This window comes from Camponotus vicinus, unplaced genomic scaffold (genome assembly GCF_025532165.1).
Source record: "Camponotus vicinus isolate PSW18456_S1 unplaced genomic scaffold, iyCamVici1.0 SCAF_7, whole genome shotgun sequence".
NCBI lineage: Eukaryota > Metazoa > Arthropoda > Insecta > Hymenoptera > Formicidae > Camponotus > Camponotus vicinus.
In genome coordinates this window covers 652,881-661,575 of record NW_028141979.1, presented here as the reverse complement: position 1 = coordinate 661,575, position 8,695 = coordinate 652,881, and the positions used below count along the sequence as shown (strand labels likewise).

The 8,695-nt window shown below is 28.6% G+C and overlaps 1 long non-coding RNA gene across 1 annotated transcript; it reads right to left on the bottom strand.

The window, feature by feature from the left end:
• Positions 1–400: 400 nt before the first annotated feature.
• On the bottom strand, positions 401–1,049 carry LOC145974150 (uncharacterized). The gene is made up of 2 exons (XR_014439638.1): positions 1,000–1,049; positions 401–865 (listed from the first exon to the last, which is right to left on the bottom strand). It is a non-coding gene; the product is annotated as an uncharacterized LOC145974150 (long non-coding RNA).
• Between the last annotated feature and the right edge of the window lie 7,646 nt (positions 1,050–8,695).

Below are 8,695 nucleotides of genomic sequence, written 5' to 3'. Positions count from 1 at the left end.
CAATCAGCATCATTTGTTAAACTAGACATAGTTACAATAAAATCAATTGTCACTTCTATATTTGTTTATTCTATATTTTTTCGTTTTGCAAAATGTATCTGAAAAAAATATTAAATTAGCATTTTTTACTTACTAAAATATTATTATCCATATTTTTAATCCATATTTGAATTATTATCCGTATTTTTAATCGTTTAATGTAAAAAAAAATAATGTCAAAGATAGTACTATATAAATAAATTAAAAAGAGAAAAGTTGAAAAGCTTTTTTAATATATTTTTTTTATATATCTAAATTAAATAAAATATGAAATATGTGTATCACATGTATATTATACAAACTCGAAACTTCAATATTCTTTTAAATAGTTTGAAAATGTATAAAAGCTCCCTTAATCATGCTAGCACACATAAATAAATATTACATCAATGTTACAACTATGTGGAATATTTTTATATTTCTCGACATATTACGCAAATTTTATGCTGTATGATAGGATGTATGCTATAATCCCTGACGTCTCGCAAAAAGCTTTAATACGCGCGACATTATGCTCGTGAAGCACTTGAGGAAAGGCGTTAAAGCGGCGCGGTACACGCTGAACATTATTATAATTTCAGTACGGGGCGCGACGTGCTGTATCTGGGCAAGGGTTGCGGCTCCTGGCGCAGAGGAGATTACGGCGATGACCGGACACTGGCCACTTGACTGGTATTATAGATGTAATATCGTAAACAACGTCCCTCTCTCAGCTTTCTCTGCACGCGAGAGACCGCGTTTATGTCCGCGCGGAGTCCATGGCATGGTGACCTCGCTGCCGGATCGGCCAACGGGTGCTCTCGGCAGCACCCTTTGCCTGGACCCTCTACAAGCGTAATCAGTGTTTACTGTTGAATATTCATTCTTCAGTCGCGCGCGCACTCGCGGCAGCCCGTGAGCGGAGAACACGAAGTGTCCACATATTATTCGATCTTATACCGGGGCTGACCATACACTTACCGTAATCTCTCGCCATGTTTTATATCGTCCAGAATTATCCAGCCGCGATAATCCTCGCATGAACGGCTAGCGCACCTTATGTCACAGATAACCCAGTGAACGCTGTTATATTCATGTTATATAAAAGCAATAAAACGAAATGTTACAAGTAATATATATAAGTATTAACTCGATAAAAGTACCGGGGTTAATTGTAATTTTTCATTCATAAATATTACATGTAATATATGTTATATCGTTGTTACATTGTAATTATACTCTATATAAAGTTAGATCCATGCAGAATATTACTCGTATGTAAAGTAATTAAATTCGTAATTAAATAAATAAAATGAATTGTATGTATTTAATTTATAAAATTCAGGATTTAATTTACATAGAGATTTCGATTTTTGTTTAAATAGATAACAAATGGGCATTTATCTGCCCAATTTTAAAATAACCTGTTTAATATTCCTTTGTTTAAATTGTATTAAATTGTATTAAAAATTAAACTTAATTAAAAAAATTAAACTAATTGTATTAAAAATTAAAGACAATTTAGATTTTATGTTTAATAACGTTTTTATCCTTTGTAGGGTTTATATTCATTTCATGGTGAAAAATTGAATACTAATGCGATTTTGCCGTGTAACGATAAGTGAAGGAATATACATATAACAATATTATTCACCCTAATTACAGGTTTAACCGGCAACAGGTTTATCTGCTCGTGAATCGTATATACTAATAATAGTGATACATATACGTTTCACAAATAGACGATTGTTTAATATCCTGTGATTGAATAGCTTTAAACTTTTATATCTCGAAAACTACTACTTGGAATAAAAAATAGCAAATAATTTTCTCTAAGAACTTTTCCGCTAGTATTTTGATGCGTGAATTTCAGAACCCATATATATATTGTCTAGTAATAATCGCATATCACGTTTCGTGTGCAAGTAGAGCGAATTAAACGATAGAGTTGGAAAGTTCTCTATCGTTTTACGATTTTTGCATTAATTAATGAAAAATTAATTTCAAAAATTAGTCAAAAAATTCGCCCAAATATAAAGCGAGAAGAAACATTTCACCTTTATGCTAGGCACAATACATAATTAAACGCTTGATTATTAATCTCGACGTTTCATCGCACGAATTAGCTGATTTTTTTAAATTAATTTCTTATTAATTATTGCACAAACTGTAAAACGATAGAGAACTTTGTTTAACCCACTTTACCGACATACTATTGGTAATACTGTTATTACCGGATTACATCTGGATTGTTGTTTATGGAGATATTTTCTCGCATTTTCTTCATATTATTAAGATATTATAAAATAAAAATTGATTAAACTTGACGTCGGTTAATTACTTTGCTAACTGCAAAATATCTTATATTTCGATATAAATTGATATTTACAAACATCATACTTAAACTTTTAAGCATAAACAAAAACACACACATTAAAAAGAGTGAGAAATCGGTTAATAAAGCCAAATGCTATTTATAAACTTAAAATAATCAATTCTAAACTAACTAACTTAAAAGCATAATTTTCTAGTATTTTATATGCAAGATGAAAAATTGTATCGATTAATATATCTAAAAATATGAAATTATTTTAAAAATATGTAATTCAACTTTGCAACTGCAAAAAAATATATAAAAGTAATGCATAAAATAATGGGACGAATTTAAGCCCATTTAATTGTCCCTCATTTCCTTGATCTCTAATCATTTTGAAGATACAGATCTACCCATTTACATGGAATATATGCATATATACAGGATGTTTCAGATTTCTATAGGATAAATTTCAGGGAATGTGGTAGGTTTTATAAAAAAAATAAATTTTTGTTAAGAAATTCATATCCCCTCCAATGCGTCTTTAACTAAGGAGCTATATATCCTTGTTTGGACCGCCTATAAAATAGACAACCGATCATGCGACAGCGTTACACGTGACGTCTGACTATTCTAGTCCATGTCCTTTAAATAAATTTAAAAAAAGAAATAAAATAAGCAAAAACAAAATCAAACGATTGTAATTAATATGAAATAATATACAAATTAAGATATCTTGTTTATTATAGTATATTATATTTCTCTCTCTTTTTCTCCTTTTCTTAGAATAAAATTATGCTGATCATAAACCATATTAAAGCAAAATAATATTATTCTATAAATATATTTTTAAATAATTTCACTAGATTTAGCAATAATCATATAGAAAAATTATGTATACAAACATTTTATATTAAATACAAACTGAATCAAATATTGCATATTATGAAAAAGAACTTTATGTCAAGAATTTATTTAATTTTATTTTTCAGAAAATATCTTTAAATGTATTTCAATCTGTGAACAATTTTTAAATTCTTAAAAATATTTTTATGCATAGAAATAGAAGATGACTGTTTATATAAATATTTATGAAATTATAAAAATAAAATAAAAGAAATTATTGAAATTAATTTTCTTATATAATGCGCATTTTGAGATTCATATACGAATCATCATGTATTAAAAATCATTTATGTGATCATCATTTTTTATATACAACATAGATTCACTATATTGATTTTAAGAAGAGTTAAAATTTCGATAAAACAATTACTATTATATATCTTGAATACACCTTCTCCACTGTTTTTTTATATTCTTCGCAAAGATTCGATACCGCCATATCATTGTGAAAACAATAAAATAAATTTATCTGTTTAAGTGTATCTCCGCGAGTTACGATTAAAAGATCGGCACCAGGGATCCGCCCAGGCCATGTCCCGAATTCTCAGTTCTTGGCAAGGTTTTCGTAAGGTATTACGGGAACTTTAGAGAGCGATCCGGCGGATCTAGCCATACTCAAGAGAACTAACCACCAGGATACGCCTCAATACTGAGCAAAATGCGATCCCTCGAAAATCTCTTCTCCGAATTTATGCTTATCGTAAACATCACAAACATACTTTCTGTAAACGAATCGGAAATAAAATGTTCTCCTCGTATTATGGTGACCCTGAATAGACTACGACAGATAGACTTTGTATAGATAATGACTAAATAATGGATAGATTATTATCTTACGACAATGATTTACTACAGTCTCGTTGTTCGATATTAATTCTATTTCTATAAAAATGAAAAGTGAAATCTCTTGATATAATGAAAGAATTTTACAAAATATTGTATTCAAAAACTCATGCTGCATATATATGAATATTATTACGAATAAAGAGTTAAAATTCGTATAACTTGTAAGTGCCATAAAGTTTCGCCATATAAAGTATCATCAAACGTTATCTATCGGCATGTGCTCTAGTTGCGCAGTTCGATAAGGGAAAAAAAGGAAGGTACATAGAAAGAAGAATATATAGCAGTGGTATATAGCAATGGTATATATATATAGGGGTTTGCACGCGCTGGGAGACTTTATGGGGGCCCCTGAGTATATTTCCTGATTGAGCGAACTAATCCACGCAAAGGAGGTTTTATCATCGAGGTATACGCAATCGAAGGGGTCTCGTCTTCACGGATGTCACATCGAGTGAGAACGTTCGATTAAGACGGAGCAATCCATGTTGGAGCGCATCTCTTTCAAGACCTATTCGAAAACATCGACACTTGATATTAATTCACTTATGCGGATATTAGTATTTATTTCTAGAAAGACAAAATTTTGCATTAAATTCGCTCAGACATAATATATAGTGTATATATACAAACAGTGATTCAGAACGAGTGTAATAAACTTTAACAGATTGTGTAAAAGATTATTAATTTTCTTATTAAATAAAATAATTGAATTAAAGAATTAAATTAAAAATTTATAATATAAAGAATCATGATTTAATTTACTCAATTAATGAAATTAAATATTATAAACAGTATTTAATTAATTAATTAAATTTTTGATGTTTAACTAAGATAGTTAATTAAAATATTAATTAAATATGTAATCATATATGATTTAATCGATTATTGAAATTATTTGAACACTTCTAACTGCAAAATTAGTAATCGTTAATTCTTATTTTTTAATCATGAATTGTTAATCCTTAAATTTTAATCACCTTTCGAATAAAAATTATATTTATCATTTTTATAATTCATTATTATTTTTTTTCATTATGCATCACAGAAAAAATAATTCAGGATTAAGGATTTATTTTTCAAAGAGTAATGTTATTTAATTAGTGAGCACTATAATTATGAAATATTTTGCGTAAGAAAAGAGAAGGAAAAGCAGAGGACACAGATAGGAGAATATAATAATTCATATTACCAATAATATCGCATAGATTTCGCACGTTCAGGTTCGTAACTACTTTTATACATATATCGATTTATTATCTGTTATTGATTATTACGAAACAAATAATAAATAAATTGATTTTCATAATCATTTTTCTTATCAAACTAAAAATGAACCTCATTTTTTAAACGTATATGACTAGTAGGTTTATAATTTTATTTAAATATAATGATTAATCAATTCCAATTAATCAATCCCATTAAATTGTTATTTAGGAAAGAATTTAATATTTGCATACCTATATCATTTGCAACTCGTTAATATTAACTGTTTGTTGTAGTACGACATATCATAGAAAAAATGATAAAATTAGCTGTGTAATAAAAATCAATAGTACCTGATTTGTAAAAATCAATAGACAGAATTTTTTGAATATATTATATTTTTATATATTTTTTAAAATAAACAGAATGTTATTGAACTTTTATTATTGGATTAATCTCTTCTCTTTCTTTCTATTAAGAAAAACTGTGATTTTCTTTTTTAAGTTAATTCATTGAACAATAGTTAACTTACACTTTCAATTTATTAATATCATGTTAACGCAATATTTGATATATATTTTAACATGTCGAATAGTAAATCAAGTATTAAATTTACGATGTTAATGTACCTATTAAAGTATGGAAAGAGCGCGTGAGAGAAGGGTCATGTCCCGTGCGTTTTGTGAGACGGATTTTTTCCCATATATACGATTCGGAGATTCGGTTTTGAAGCTATTTTAAAGTCTGTGGACTCAATGTGCCGCGAAATGCGTTACCCCTTCTCTGCCTTCATCATAATACAGATGCCATATAGATGGGTACAAATCCCCAGGGAAACTCTTCATATCTATAACCGTCTTTCTTTCTAAACTACCTATCTACCCCCGCAATGTACACCGTGTCCCGGGGTAGTTTTAAACAATTCGCTGCTCAACTCCTGCCACGCGATTTAGTACTATATATTGCCATTCAATATATTGCTATTCAAAGATATGATGTTACGATATGGAAGATTTCTTTTTATTTCACTTAAGCTAGGAATTTTGCATAAATAAAACTTTTATTATTTACTTCTATTATTTTATTATAAATTGTATTAAATTTAAAATTAAGTTATCAACAATTCTAATGAAAATGTTTGGAGTGAAAAAATATTGCATTTACAATTATTTACAAATATTTTATATATTTATTTATATTAAGAATTCGTTTATCTTGTGCATCTTTTTAAGTTTTTGTGGTTGAATTGTTTTGTATTTTTTTATTATTGTTTGCATTATTTTATCTATATTCGTCAATTCATATATAAATATAAAATAATATAAAATTTATTCCCTTCATGTCCATTAAAATTAAATCTATTAGTTTTTTATTTTCTCGCTATCTTGTTTTAATCATTATGTAATCATTATGTCATAATCAATATAAAACACATCATTTACGAGCAGCAATCATCATTTAAGCAACAATATATGTTGTGTGTGTCTGTATGACAAGGTCGTCACGTTTTAATGAGCGTACACTTCGAAGTTACTGGTGAAGTCAATTCAATAGCAGTTAACAAATTGTTGGCAAGAGAAGGGTGAGTAGGAAGGGTTTGCGGTTAGTGCGAGGGGGTTGACAGGGAAATGTATAATACGTTGTTACCCCATCTACCCCAGATTCATCCCTTCCATGAGCAGTAATTTTCTCTACTTGAAACCTCGACATTGGGATGAACTATCTCATAATTAAAATTACCCTACTGGTGACCAACTCAACCTAAATGCACTTGAATCCGTCTTTTTATATCGTTTATTTGATTATTATTATATTTTTTCATAATAAAGTGCCCTTTACATAAAATCAAAATAAAAATAATTTTTAAACAAACTTATTATGTTTTTGTTTAGAGAGTATCTTTTGCCTGCTAATAATATAGGAAAATACTAAAACTATTCAAGTTATTAGTAATTCTGATTAAAATAAGATCAATTATAAATAATAATTATAGTAAAATATATTGATTAACATTTTATCGTTTCATTCTCTTGACCTTAATTTATAATTTTAATTTTTATACATAAAATGATTCTTAAAAATTTTATGCAACTTACCCAGCTGAAGAAACGATCACGGTTTTCTTCAAGTGATTTCGAATTCCTTTTATGATCTAATCACTTATTCTATAGAACTCATTTGAAATAAAGTCGCACTCGCGAAGATACTCGATTCCGAGAGATATTGAAGACAAAGACCCAATGATACTGATACAAGTATACACTCGGCAAGAGACTACAAGTAGCAGGACTTCACGGCTAAAAGCGACTCTTCAGTCGCGTGGATATTAAACTTTGAAGATGTCGCTTGTCGCCATATCACCCCCGCGTCTCGCGATGTCTGACTCAGCTACTATCATTAATAACTTCGAGGAAGCAGATAAAGTGCTAAACACCATGGCCATGCCGTGTGTGAACACGTCGTTACCTTGGCTAATCAGAGAGTCGATAAAGATCCTGATATATCCCCCACGATGACTTGTTTTATGAATATGATCGAATTTGATTGTACGCATAAAGTAAAATGCTATATCACAGAAACGAAATATCTTCAATTTTAAATTTTTCAGTGAGATGTAAACAATTGTTGATACGTATGAGATTCTTTTAAAAATATCTGCTTATTATTTACAAACTTTATTGTCAAAATATTTAACGTGTATTTGTAAATTATACAAACATAACAAACAAAGAATCGATTTGTAATACTGAATAAATTTCGATATATATCGTGGCTATGATTAAAATGAAATCATTTTCGAGATTTGAAGATTATTTGTATTTTTCCTTTTAACATAATCGTATGCTTTTTTCTAAATTTATAACCATGTAAAGGTCAAAGTTATATTGATTAAGTGTGTTTTTTCTAAACTTATGATCTTGTAAAGATCGAAGAGAGTTACATAAAATTACATTAACTATTTTTCCTTTGGAACAGAATAATTTTGATCCAAAAGATATTTTTTTGTAGCTACTAGTTTTGAAAATAACTGCAAGAAAAATCACCCTGCATATCATAAAAAAAGACTAATTTCCTAGATAAATAAATTGTATAAAAACCTATGTTATAAGCTATATATCATATAAATATCGTATAAATCTCATATTTGTATATAATGACAGTATTTAACAACGTTTTATCCTTTCTGATCAACCCGCAATTATCATTGATATTCACTAGATAAACATTTTGTTGGCACGAAATGTAAACGGAAACGTTACGATGTGAAAAAGTAGAATCGCAAATGGCACGAAAATGTGTAATGTTCGCATTAGTTGTGCATTAATATTAAATTTAATGTTAATAATTAATTATATGCGGATAAAATCGCGAGACTAGAAAAGTTGAAATTATCGTGCATCAATCGAC